The 12,884-nt window shown below is 38.7% G+C and overlaps 1 protein-coding gene across 3 annotated transcripts in view; it reads right to left on the reverse strand.

Annotated features, from left to right (window-relative positions):
* Positions 1-12,884, reverse strand: part of ephb3a (eph receptor B3a) — a 104,744-nt gene that overhangs the window by 23,926 nt on the left and 67,934 nt on the right. The gene's annotated exons all lie outside the window — the stretch shown is intronic.

Raw genomic sequence — 12,884 nt, forward strand, 5'->3', positions numbered from 1 at the left:
CACTTCGTGGCTGAGTTGCTGTCGTTCCCAAACACTTCCATTTTCTTATAATACAGCTGACAGTTGACTGTGGAATATTTAGGAGCGAGGAAATTTCACGACTGGATTTGTTGCACAGGTGGCATCCTATCACAGTTCCACGCTGGAATTCACTGAGCTCCTGAGAGCGACCCATTCTTTCACAAATGTTTGTAAAAACAGTCTGCATGCCTAGGTGCTTGAATTTATACACCTGTGGCCATGGAAGTGATTGGAACACCTGATTCCAATAATTTGGATGGGTGAGCAAATACTTTTGGCAATATAGTGTAGCTCTAAAAAAGAATGAGTTCTGTTTTTACTTATCTAACATTAGCATATTTATGTGATTAATCGATTAATTACAAATGTTTTGTTGTGAGTTCATGGTTAACATACTAATAACTAAAAGGTCAAATGAGTTAGAAGGTCAGTTTAGAGGGGAACTACTTGTTCTGGAGGTGGTGAATGACGTCCCCATGGAAACAACAAACCAACTGGTAGGGAGCCGATGATTGGCTATTGATCATAGCCGCCCACCAGGTCCGCCTCTGGGTAGGAGGCTGTGTGCCAATAATGAGGAGGATTCCAAGTATTACAATCAATATTTATATGCTTATGGGGAAGGGTTGGCCTAGTGGGTTAGAGCAGTGCGCCTGTGCTCTGAGAAGGTTGCAAGTACACAGTTCGATCCCCACAGTCTGCACTCTGGGTCCCTGAACAAGGCCATTAACCCAAGCTGCTCCCCCGGCGCCACACAATGGCAGCCCACTGCTCCCTAAAGCCGGGCAGCTACAGCTCACACTGTACGACGAATCCACAGGGTTTAAAAATTCACAGCTCACGATGGATGTTCTCACACTGTGCGACCCGACGCTTTGATGCGATCTACCTGCTCACACTCTACGTCTAAAAACCACGTTTGACTCAGCTCCGCAGTGAGATGGCACTACTCTGACACCTCTATCCGGAAGCCAAATGAGTAGAAGAGGAATATGAAGCTCACTAGAGTGAAACGCGCTGCCATGGCAATTTTGTGTTGAAAGTTCTAAAAAGAAAAAAGGTATTTGGACAAAGACATGGCTGCGCAAACGTGGCTACTACGGTCTGCCAATTTTACAGAAAGAACTCCATTTCAGTCGCACCTCCGCTATGCTTCTGTGTGTTCATCTGAGAGCAAGAAGAAGAAGAATACTTATTTGCGCATTAGAGACTGACATTTTTTCGGGAATCCCACTGGTCACGGGATTCCCGTGGGATGGGAGTCAGTATTAGTAATGATCACGTGATTGGGACGGTACAAGATTAAACATTAACGGGAGCAGACGGGAGCGGGAGCAAACCAAAAAAATAAAATAAAATAGAAAGAAAAAAATCCAGTACTGGCTTTTTTTTTTTCCTTGAAGCCTACACTAAAATGCGAGTCAAAAAAATTACACAACCCAAAAACCAACAGTGCTTCCTCTGTGAGTTTTAGATTTCTACTCAGGATTTAGATTTCTACTCTGGCCCGGGATCGGGACGGGACACAATTTTTTTCTGCGGGAGTGGGACGGGACAGGAGTGAAAATCCACTCCCGTGTCAGTCTCTATTGCGCACTGAGCGATTTGCCCAACGACCATCGACTGAATTTCAAACAAGTTTGATTTTCTCCTGACCGTACGATTCCTGATTGGGAGGCGAGAGGCTGAATGCCCCCCGTCATCCCTTGTATACTACATGACGTACAATTAGGCGGAAAGTCGGCCCAATCGAAAAATCCTCGGACGACTGGAATATCGGCCCGAAAAGGACAAAACATCGTACAGTGTATGGCCAGGTTAAGGGGATGGATCAAATGCAGAAGTGAATTTCTCCAGTGTGAGATCAATAAAGTTTCTTACTATTAAAATGCATGCATGCACATACGCATGTGTCAACCAAAAAAACAATGAGTTTTGTTCCATTTAAAATGGTTTGTGTAAACACGTGGGAGTTTTCTGATAGCATCCTGCCAGGGCAACTAGCTTCAGGAACACATGGTCAGCAAAGCTTGATCCTGAAAATTTTTTCTCTCTTTAACAGTCAGATTGCCGATCGGAATAAAAGGTTCCTTTCAGTTGGAAAACTAAGCTGATCCTAAGCTGTTTATTATTTGATTGATTATTTATATCCATGTAACATGGCTGTTGTGATTACATAGATACTACGGCAGAGAAAGAACTAATAAAACTGAACTTTAAATCTTTCAGTATAAACCAAACATCAATTACTATATATTTTTGTGTTAATTTGTTTAGATCACTGGTTTCTGTTTCCTGCAGGAAGATTATTGGTGGTGCACCACCTCCTACCTCCATTACCTGTGTAAATCTGATCTGATACAAATGACTGTTGACACAACCATGCTTTTATTAACTCTAGATTTGTGAAATTGCCGTTTTAAGAGAGTAGAAGTTTGCTTTCCTCTTTGACCTTTAATACCAAGTCATAAAAAAAAGACCAAAAATATCTGGATTCACATGCTGCCAATACAGTCATCTAAATGAATGTAACACTGTTATAAAAGTAGACTTAAAAGTTTCCTTTTTGCTTTGTTGCTAAATGCAGCTTCCCTCCCTATTAAAAACGGATGTTCCGGCTAATTTAATCATAAAGAATTCCAGTTACAGAACAAATAGGAACAGGTAGAGCTGGCCTCCAAATCCAAGACCTTTGCCCAATGAGCCTCTTTTATTACTTTATTTTATGCGAAGATTCTGACGTTATTTATAACCATAGAAACCACCTCTGAGTTCTTCTCAAACTCTTTCGTTTAAATAACATATAGAAAATATTTTAAAGAAGTTGATTGATTTTTTTCTTTAGAACTAAAACTCTTTTTTTTCAGCGTAAAGAAGATCCTTGCATTAATGACCTTCCTGCCTCGCTTAGATTACTGTGATGCTGTGAATATGACTGCGCCTCCCACCTCAAAGCATACATTGGATACACTTTATTACTGAGTATTAAGGACCATAACAGGCTATAAATCTCCTAATCACCATCATTATCAATCTACAGTATTGTTTGTCAGCAGATTTCCATTTCCGGATTAGCGGACCGCGGTCTGGATCCGGACCCACCCGCTGGATAATCTGGACCCAACCTGATTTAAAACATTTATAAATTACCGCACAATGTCCGACGACAGTGTCTAATTTCACTTGCGCCGCTTCTCCTGTTAATAAGGTAAAGCCCTCCGGAGCATCCGGCTCCAGGCTGCACGTGATCCAAATGAGCCAATGAGCTGTCAGTCTGGGTCGCTGCTGCTGCTACTTTTAGACTCAGCAGGCAAACCTGTGGCAAGCCGGGCGATGGGAAAGAAGGAGAAGACGATGAGAAAAAGAGAGCAGAGAAAGTGTGGACTGCTGGAAGAACTGCGGTGAACTGGTGAAAGAAAAGTGAAATGGCGTGCTCAAAGATGACCCTGCACATTTAAAGGATGTTTGGCTCAACCTGCTGCTGTGAAGCAGGATTCTCCACCATGAACAGAATCAAGAATAAATCTGGACCCAGGCTCAAAATGAGCACCTTGATATGTGCTTGAGAATGGCTTAGTCTCCATTTAAACCCAGGTTTAAAGCCTAAAGTCCACTGCTCTCATTACGGCAGAAAAAAGAACGAAAAAAACAGTCAGTTCAAGTTTTTTATGAAAAAAAAGTCAGGAAAATATCTACATACCAAACTGAAAGATTGTTGTTCTCTACTTTAAAAACAATTTCGATTTTAAAATGAAAATAATTTGATTTTTTATTAAAAAATTTAATGTATAACATGGATGCATAAAAACCTCATTTTATTTCAGTGTTAAATTCTATTTAAAGTAACAGATTATAATAAAAAATGTCTCAAGACCTTTAATGATTGTTGATTTTCTTTATTCGGACCCCGCTGATTTTTAATTGGCTACCCCTGATCTAGAGGTAACCAATTACAGACTTTGCTCTCAGAACTTCCTCTTCTTTAAATGTTAGTCAGTAGGATTAAACGTTGAAAAAATAGAATAGAAAATCCCTTTTTGTCCAACAGTGGAGAAATGCTGTATTTTTTTTTTTCCTACTTGCTTTGATTCTGTTTTATCTTCCTGTATTTTAATCATGTAAAGCACTTTGCATTGTCTTTGTACTGAATTGTGCTATACAAATAAATTTGCCTTGCCTTGCCTTGCCTTTAAAGCAGCAAAAAGATAATAGAAAAAATGGTCACACAAATGTGAACCTTAGAAAAATGTATAAGAATGTTTGTATTGTTACAATTAAATATTGGTAAAATATTGTTTTTTGATTGTTTTGTTTTATCAGAACAGGTTTTTGTTTAAAAAAATATGCCTTTGGATCTAAATAAGAAAACCTGTAGAAATAAAAATAAAATAATTTTGGTTCAATATAAAATAAACAACATTTTGCAAAGTTTCTCTAAGAAATATACTTTCCTGCTACTGATTACTTTAATTATTGAAGTTGGAATTGAAACTGCTTATTTTATTGACTCAAAACAACTTTCAAGATAATTATACTGCGGTCCAAGAACCCTGTGTGCTAAATTTCAAGAACAATAAATATGTGTTTTTAATTGGTATTCAGCCCTTTTGTCTAGTTGTGGGGTTTTAATAGCTGTAGCTCCAGTTGTTACTGACAGCAACACCCATGTTTACACAGTAATTTTCACTGAGCGTGCTGTGCTTGGCTGTAAGAGTGGGCACAGAAATCTAAAACACCTTTACCAGTCGCCACGTTTCAAACGGACGACGTGAAACAGAGCAGCAACCTAAAGAGCCAAGTTTCACTTATTTCCTCAGCCTGGAGGATATTTCACAATCCAACAATGGGGACCTGGTTTAACAGTCCATACAAAACAAATAAACTTGTCTAATTATCTCAAAAGGTAGCGGCTATCCAAAACTTTGGCCCAACACAATCAGCAGGATTCAGTTGTTGTTAGAGTAACACTGGGTAGGATGGTTCAGTAGTGAACTTAAGTTTATCCTAAAAAAAGGGAACTACAGGAAGTAGGACAGAATTTAATCAAGTTGCTTCACCGACCCACTCCAACCATTAAACTGCTATTTCCCACCATCTAGAATGTGCCTCTAACTCCAAGGACCAAACCCATTTAATGTATAAAAACCACGAATGGGGCAATTTCCTCCTTTTTTTAATGGGATATTTAATTTTGTAAACTTGATGCCAATTATAATAAATGCTTCTTCTACATGTTTTAGAATTACATGACATTTAATAAATATCAGTAATTACTTAAATATTCATCTAAGTTTAGCTACAGGAGGCTAAAGGAAACATAGTCGTACAGTATATATTGAAACAAGCCGTGCGTAATGAGCTAAATTACTTAAAATAAGAAAAAATGCAAAAGAAGTTTTTTTAAGTTGCCAGAGAGAGTGGTAAATAGAGCTCATTTATCAACTCCTGTTAATAATTGGTTATCGTACTGATTATGGGTTTACAACTGTGAATATTAGAAAGAAGAACCAAAATAAAAAAACATTTTCCCCTGGTTTCTGCAAGAATTTAGGAAAATGTAGAAAAATATCTGTATTTTCCGTTTGCAATTTCAGTTAAAATTATTCTCTTTGTTTTTTTGTTTTTAAAAAAATCAAAAATAGAGGCCAAAATGGTGAGTTTTTATGTTAATTGTGTTTATTTTGTGAACATACTGATGCAATACAGGAAGAAAGACATAGATTAATGCCTATATTCTGATAAATAAACTGTTAAAAAAGGACAAAGGGCTGCCTTTGCTTTTTTTAAACAAAATAAAGGATCCACCATCACAAACTAAACTACTTTTAACCAAATTACATATTAGTTTGCCGTTAGCTTAATACTACTGTTGCCCTAATGCAAAATAAAATAAAGCTTTTATAAATCTAAACCTGAGTTTACAACAAGCAGTTGTAAAATATAGTCTTAACTGTTCTGAAATAGTAGCCCTTTAAATTTCAGCATTTTGGAGCAACAATGTGAAGCTCTGAATCACATGCTAACCTTAGCATCATTAGCGTTTAGCCTAGCACAGCGTTCTTCAGTGCTTATCAATCATTTATATCCTCTCTCCCTGTTACTTTTGTTTACTGAGCAAACAAGATTTTAACACATAAATAATTTAGAGGTTATTGACTCTTTAGACTATCTGTTAGTGGACAGAATATACTGCTAGCATCTCAATGAAATGTTTTAGTCCATGTTTTGCTCTCAGTGTTAAGTAATTATTGCTCAGTCTAGTTGATAATCCCCCATTGAAAATTTGGTCTAATTAAACCAAAACAAATATCTAAATTCTTAAAGCTTTCAGGTTTGCCCCACAAACCCATAGGAGGTCCCCAAATAAAGGAAAAGTACCATCACATTTTATTTTTCAAAAGATCAGCCACCCAAGAAAACAGTAAGACACAGAGAGGATGTGCAGAATAGTTCACCAGAATTGTTAGAAAGGGAACCAGAGGGATGTTCTCATTTTATTATTACTTATCTTATTCATTTATTTTTATTTTGGTGCATTCAGTAGGTTTAAAAACTTAATTTCAATCACATTTTCCATAATGAAACATCCAGAGAAGTGCTGTCTTGTATCATGGAGAGTTTTGATAGATTCCACAACCTCCTCACTGCAAAAAATAATGTCTTAAATTATGGGTATTTACCCTTAATTTGAGCATTTAAAAAAGATGATTTGCCGATGGAATGAGTATTTTTACTCTTAAAATAAAGTATCTACATATTTTGCACTTGAAATAAGACAATGCATTAGTTTTTTTCTTATTTTAAGTGTAAATTGTCTTGTTCCATTGGCAAAGTGTCTGACTTAAATCCTTAATTAAAGAAAAAATGCACTCATTTAAAGAAAAAATGACTTATTTAGATTTCATTTTTTTTGCAGTGCTAGAAGATCTCAATTGTTTAGCTGGTTGTTCAATTGTAAAAAACTAATAAGAAAATTAGATCCGATTTTTTATCCGTATCCTATTACCAAATATTCTTACACATTGCAGTTTGCAAGGGCTTCGATTGAACTGTTTCCTGTATTAGTGCCAGTAATCCAGTAATAATTTATTAGTTCCCAATTGTTTATTTTACTACTTATTTTACTTGAACTTAATTAATAATAATTTTTTTCCATTGTCCTGCGATGGACTGGCGACCTGTCTCGTAGACAGGTGGAGATAGGCACCAGCACCCCTCGCGACCCCAATTGGGATTAAGCGTCTCAGAAAATGGATAGATATATGGATGTTTTCACTGTCAAGCAGATTCTAAGCTAGGGACATATCGACATTTTGATATATCATGTGTATTTTAAATGAATTATAGGTACGATGCAAATGAGCAACATTAGGCATAATTGGACATGATAGTAGCTATATGTTTATGCAAAAAAACAAGGACCTCCAATCATCATATGATGAGGTTATATACACCAAGAGTCCTTCCTGGTAGTGTTTAGAGTAGGGATGCACGATATTTGAATTTTGGCCGATATCCGATATGCCGATATTTTAAAACTCATGTAGCCGATTACCGATACTGATGTTAAAGCTGGACAAAAATACGTAGTCATTGAAAATAGCAGTTTTGTTATCCATTCCTGACACTTTGAAAGATGATACACTCAAATATATTTTCATATGCTGATATCAAATTGATTTTTAAAAACGTGGTATCGATCTATTTTACTTTCAAAATCTCGTGAAATTTCATCGTTCTGTTACAAACTCTCGTGATATTTTGCAAATTCTTGCGAGATTTTGTTAGTAAAATAGATCGATACCGCGTCAATATATCAACATATAAAAATATGGCAACATTTCGTGAATTTTCGGGGGATTTCGTAGCATAACGATGACATATAGCAATATTTCATTAGTAAAAGAGATTGATATGGTGTTTTTAAATGGCAATATATCAGCATATGAAGATATTGTGATATTTTAATGTATCAATATTTTTTCCCTCGTCTTTAGAAGTTTTTAAGTCTGTAAAAAAAAGTTTTTGAGGTAGAAGAAGTAGTATTTTTTTTTTTTTTTTTAGACTCTAGAAACTCAGAAGCTGATCAAATATCGGCTTAAATATCGGTGGGGTGGCCGATGTCCGATATTCACTTTTAAGGCCGTTACAGGCCGATACCGATAGGGGGCCGATTATATCATGCATCCCTAGTTTAGATAGTACTTTTAGAGCCTAAATAGAATTCCAGCACCAGGTGCAAAGAGCTGATATAAGGAGATGTGGCACCATCTGTTGGCAGTACTTTCTAAAAGCCAATACTACCTAATGCTAACCCATGCTAAATAGAGCCAGATCATTCGGCAATACTTCGCAGTAAAGAAACACTGTCGCAGACCAACCAATGTTAATGAAATAAACCCATCTACAGCAATGCTAAGGTCTAGTCACACCTCTCTGGAGCCTCATATTGGAACATCATAGGAAAAAAAAAAAATGATGTTCCTAACAAATGCAAACAGGGATACATAATCAAGGAGAGAACTAATCAGTCTTTCTATCCATTTGTGATATTGTTTTCTTCTTAGACTGCAGAGACTAATAATAGCATTGCTATCACTAGAATCAGTATTAATATGGACGTTAAATGACTCATCCATGAATTTAGCAGCCACATCTGAACGCTTCTGCAGCTTTAGCTTCCACTTCATTGTATTCCCAGCACTGTTCCCGTCTTATTACTATTGGAATCAAGAGCATTGCTTTTTCTCACACTGGATGTCGGACCTTTCTTCATTATTTCCACATTTTGCTGGAAGATTTTAACTGGCTTAGCCACAGTAGGCTACTTTATTGTTTAACCCCTCTGCACAAGCACAGCACCATACCTGCTTTGTTATTCTAAATATACATGAATGCTTAATTTATCTTAATATACATGAATGCTTTATTTAAATAAACAAGAGTAAAGAACACAATCATTAAAAAAAATAAACAAGCAGAATCTCATGGTAATATTTGTATGCAACCAGAGTAAGGTACTATGAATTTAAAAAATGTCAAATAATGGGATTAAGCACCTTTAAAATACCTACCTTGAACCCTGAGAACATGCTTTTTTCCCCCAGCTGTTTACAGTAATTAAACTGTCACAAGTAAAAAGCAACGAAATTAACTCTCTGCATTTAACCCATCCACTTGGGGAGCAGTAGGCTGCCATTGTCCGGCGCCTGGGGAGCAGTGTGGGTTTAATGCTACGTTCAGACCGCAAGCACGTGCTGCTTCATTTTTTATGCTTTTACAAGTTTAGTTCTGACACGCGACTGAAGCATCTTAGCTGCTCTAGCTGCGCGATGGAAAAGTGAGTCATATGCGAGTTGGGCGGAGCTACCCTATCCTTTCTTCGTCTGTAATAATGGCAGCTATATTTGCTGTGATCAGTGGGTAAAAAAAATACGTTTTTAAGTGAGAAACTCCACCTGAAAACTTCATCTGTGCAGTCAGTTCATCAAGATTACCATCCGGCCTTCAAATATTATTTCTCTGTCGGAGCCGCTCAGACCCCCGTACAGCGGCGTTGCTCTGCCACTAGGAATCCTGACCAACAGCAGCCTCTGGCCCGGTCGCCTATTGGCAGTTTCCCGTTAGTGTTTTTCACGTTCGTAATCCAAACTGCAGGCACCAGGATAATAAAAGCAAAGATGTTCTGCTGGCAGGTTACTACATTTTAAGTTGATTTATACCTCATTTATACTACCCTTGAAAAACCGTGCCGAGACCGGTCCGAGCTCAGTAACTGAGATAACTTATCGTGTAAATGGAAAGCAAACTGAACTGAACTGAGATAGACACAACCGAACCGAGCTAACTGCATACCAGTTCCAGAGGTGGGCTCACCTCGGTTTTTCCCTGGCTTAGCTCTCTGATAACAAGAGCGCATGAGCAGAACGCGTCATCTCCGTCTGGCTGCACATCCCGATTCACACTCCATTCCAGTAGTTGGCAGTAACGCCCTAGCCTCGTGAGACAATCCCGATCTCAGGAGCTTTCAAGGTTTCACTCGCAGATCAGTCTGGAGTAGGGTTGTCACGATACTAAACTTTTCAACTCGATACCCATACTAAGTAAAATATTCGATACTCGATACCCTTTTCGATACCACAAGTATAAAAATAAAGACTCTAAAATTCAACAGAAATATTTTCATTACAAAAAACATACAAGAAATAAATAAAAAAAACAATAAGAATAATATTTTGAGGTTGTATGCTTTGCACAATATTAAGCAAGCTTGATAAAAAACTTAGTTTTCCTTCCTTGGCTATGTTTTGCAGACATAACAATAACACTAGCCCAACCAGTTAAACAAAAATAATTCTCAGCAGCTGCACTTCTTACAAAAAAAGTCTGAAACTGAAAAATGCATAGATTATTCAATCACACAGTGTTCTGAAAGTGCATTTTCCTCTATTCTGCACTTTAGATGGCTGTATCGATACTTTTGAAAATGAGTATTGTATCCGGATACAACGTTTCAGTATCGATACTTTTTTGAGTATCGATACTTTTGACAACCCTAGTCTGGAGACTCTCCGTTAAAGAAAATTTGGAGCCGTTCACCAAACGAACGTCCAATCAGCGTTGGCTTTGAGGCGGGTTGAGGCGTGACGCAACGAGAAGCGCGACAGTTCAGTCTAAAGAACATGGCGGCTTCAGCCGATAAAATTAGCATTAGCGTGGCTATCGAGGAAGTTTTATCGGAATTACAGAGTATTTCTTCACTGAAAGAAGAGCAAAACACTGCTCTGGAGGCTTTTCTCAGAGGAAAAGATGTTTTTGCTCTTCTCCCGACTGGTTTTGGCAAGAGTTTGATCTATCAATTGGCTTGTGCCTGGCTTGTGGTTGTGTTTTCTTCGTCGCTCTGTTAGTACGTCATATGCTTCGTTGATCTGATTGGTTTATTTGGCCCGTCTATCACCAACATAGGCCAATCAGCTAACCAGTATTTTCGCCCCTTCCCAAAATTACTTCAACGGAAGGTTTCCAGATGGATATGCGGAGCAAATCCATCTGGCTGAGTCAGGTTAGTAATGCCCCTCCGGAAACAGAAGAAGAAGAATAACTTCTTCTTCAACTACAAACAACAATCGAAATCTCCACGCAACATTTTAAATAATGGCCTTTTAAATAATAACACCAAAGTACAGCAATAATAATCAAGCATAACTTTCTGAATGTGACGGGCGCCGCAATTTTGATTTGCTGGATTCCCTCCTTCTTCGTCTTCTTCTTCTTGTGTTTTATGGTGGTTGTCAAACAACTTTTGGTGCATTACCGCCACCAACTGCTTGATTTCCTCCTTCAATACTGGCAGTAATACCGCAGAACCGAGCTCGGCCTGGTTAACTGATCTGAGCTCGGACCGGTCTCGGCATGGATCGGTTTTTCAAGGGTAGTGTAAATGGAGTATTAGGCGTCAATAAACTGTTTCAAAGGAGTGATCATATCGCTCTGCATCAGCAGCAATGTGCCTGTCTCCCTACCAGCTCACAGATCAGCTTCTCTGATTGGTTGATGTGTCGCGTCGAGCAGCAAAAGTTCAATTTTTCAAACTCCAGCAGCTGCTGCTCTCGCAGCGCGTCCCACGCCTCAGATGCACAGAAGCTCGTGAGGCTCTGTAGCCTGACGTAGTCCTACTCAATTCTAGTCAGAATATGAGTCTGATACTGCTCCGTAGAGCTGTGATTATGGGGCGTGTTTCGAACAAACCAGGAAAAAAAATGCCTCTGCACTCAATTGGATAGACCTACAACCAATAAGAGCAACGGAGTGCGTGACGTATGTTAAGCGAGGCATAGTTGTCAACAAAAATCAAAGCGTGCAGTTGCACGCCTAGAATAAGAAGATGAGCCTTGATCGCAATTCTCTGTTCCTCTTTTAAAATTAATTTGCTGTCGATATCTTCTAGAACAGACCTAATAGCAGAATCTACTCACCTAAACTCTCCAGCGGCAGCCATTGTTGTTGTCACCCATGCGCGCTTTGGCTAGAGGCACTGCTCCTGCTGCTTAAAACGCGATGCGGGACCTTTTGGTGCGCCTTGATGCACGTCAACCATTGACTTTGCATGTAAACTTGCTGTTTCTGCTGCTTTAGGTCTGAACGTAGCATAAGGGACGTAGCTCAGGGACCCAGAGTAGCAGTCTGTGGGAGTGGGGCTTGAACTCAGTACCTCTGAATTCCAAGTGCAATGCCCTAACCACTAGGCCGCCACTCCCCAACCTTGTTTTGGTCATTAAAAATATTAGCTAATGAAGACAAAACAGTGGATGTCAAGGATCTAGGTCTGTTGAACAGACCTAGTCTAAGCTTGTGAACGCAACTCAGCACTGAGTCATAGCTAGCATGAAGTAACCTCATTTAGCCCCACAGTTACAACGAACAGACATGTTCACAGTTCAGCCATGCAGGAAAAACAAGCCTTATTGAATGTAAATGACATGTAATAGCCCCCACGCAGCTGGAAACGTACCTTGTGACATCTAATTTCTCATCCTGCCTTTGTTCAACATATCGTGTAGGCGGTTTGCTGTGAACAGAGAACTCTCGTCGGTAATGTATTCAGTGGTTGTACAAGGACTCTCTAATACACCAAAGCAAACTTATCCAAAAGTCTGCGTGTGATGAGTTATCCAGCAGGAGTTTGTGCCACAAAAAATAAAAAAAACAGGCTGTCAGCATCACTCAGCCGCGTCAAGCAAAGACACAATGCCTGTCTTCAAGCTTTCTATTACACGTTTAATGTCTATCACTCAGCAAGCGAGCGCCTCAGGCTGTTTTAAACACAGTGAAACATTCCAATAACCCAAAGGTACGGCGGCTGA

Source organism: Cyprinodon tularosa, unplaced genomic scaffold (genome assembly GCF_016077235.1).
Source record: "Cyprinodon tularosa strain WSP-4 unplaced genomic scaffold, ASM1607723v1 ctg195, whole genome shotgun sequence".
Classification (NCBI taxonomy): domain Eukaryota; kingdom Metazoa; phylum Chordata; class Actinopteri; order Cyprinodontiformes; family Cyprinodontidae; genus Cyprinodon; species Cyprinodon tularosa.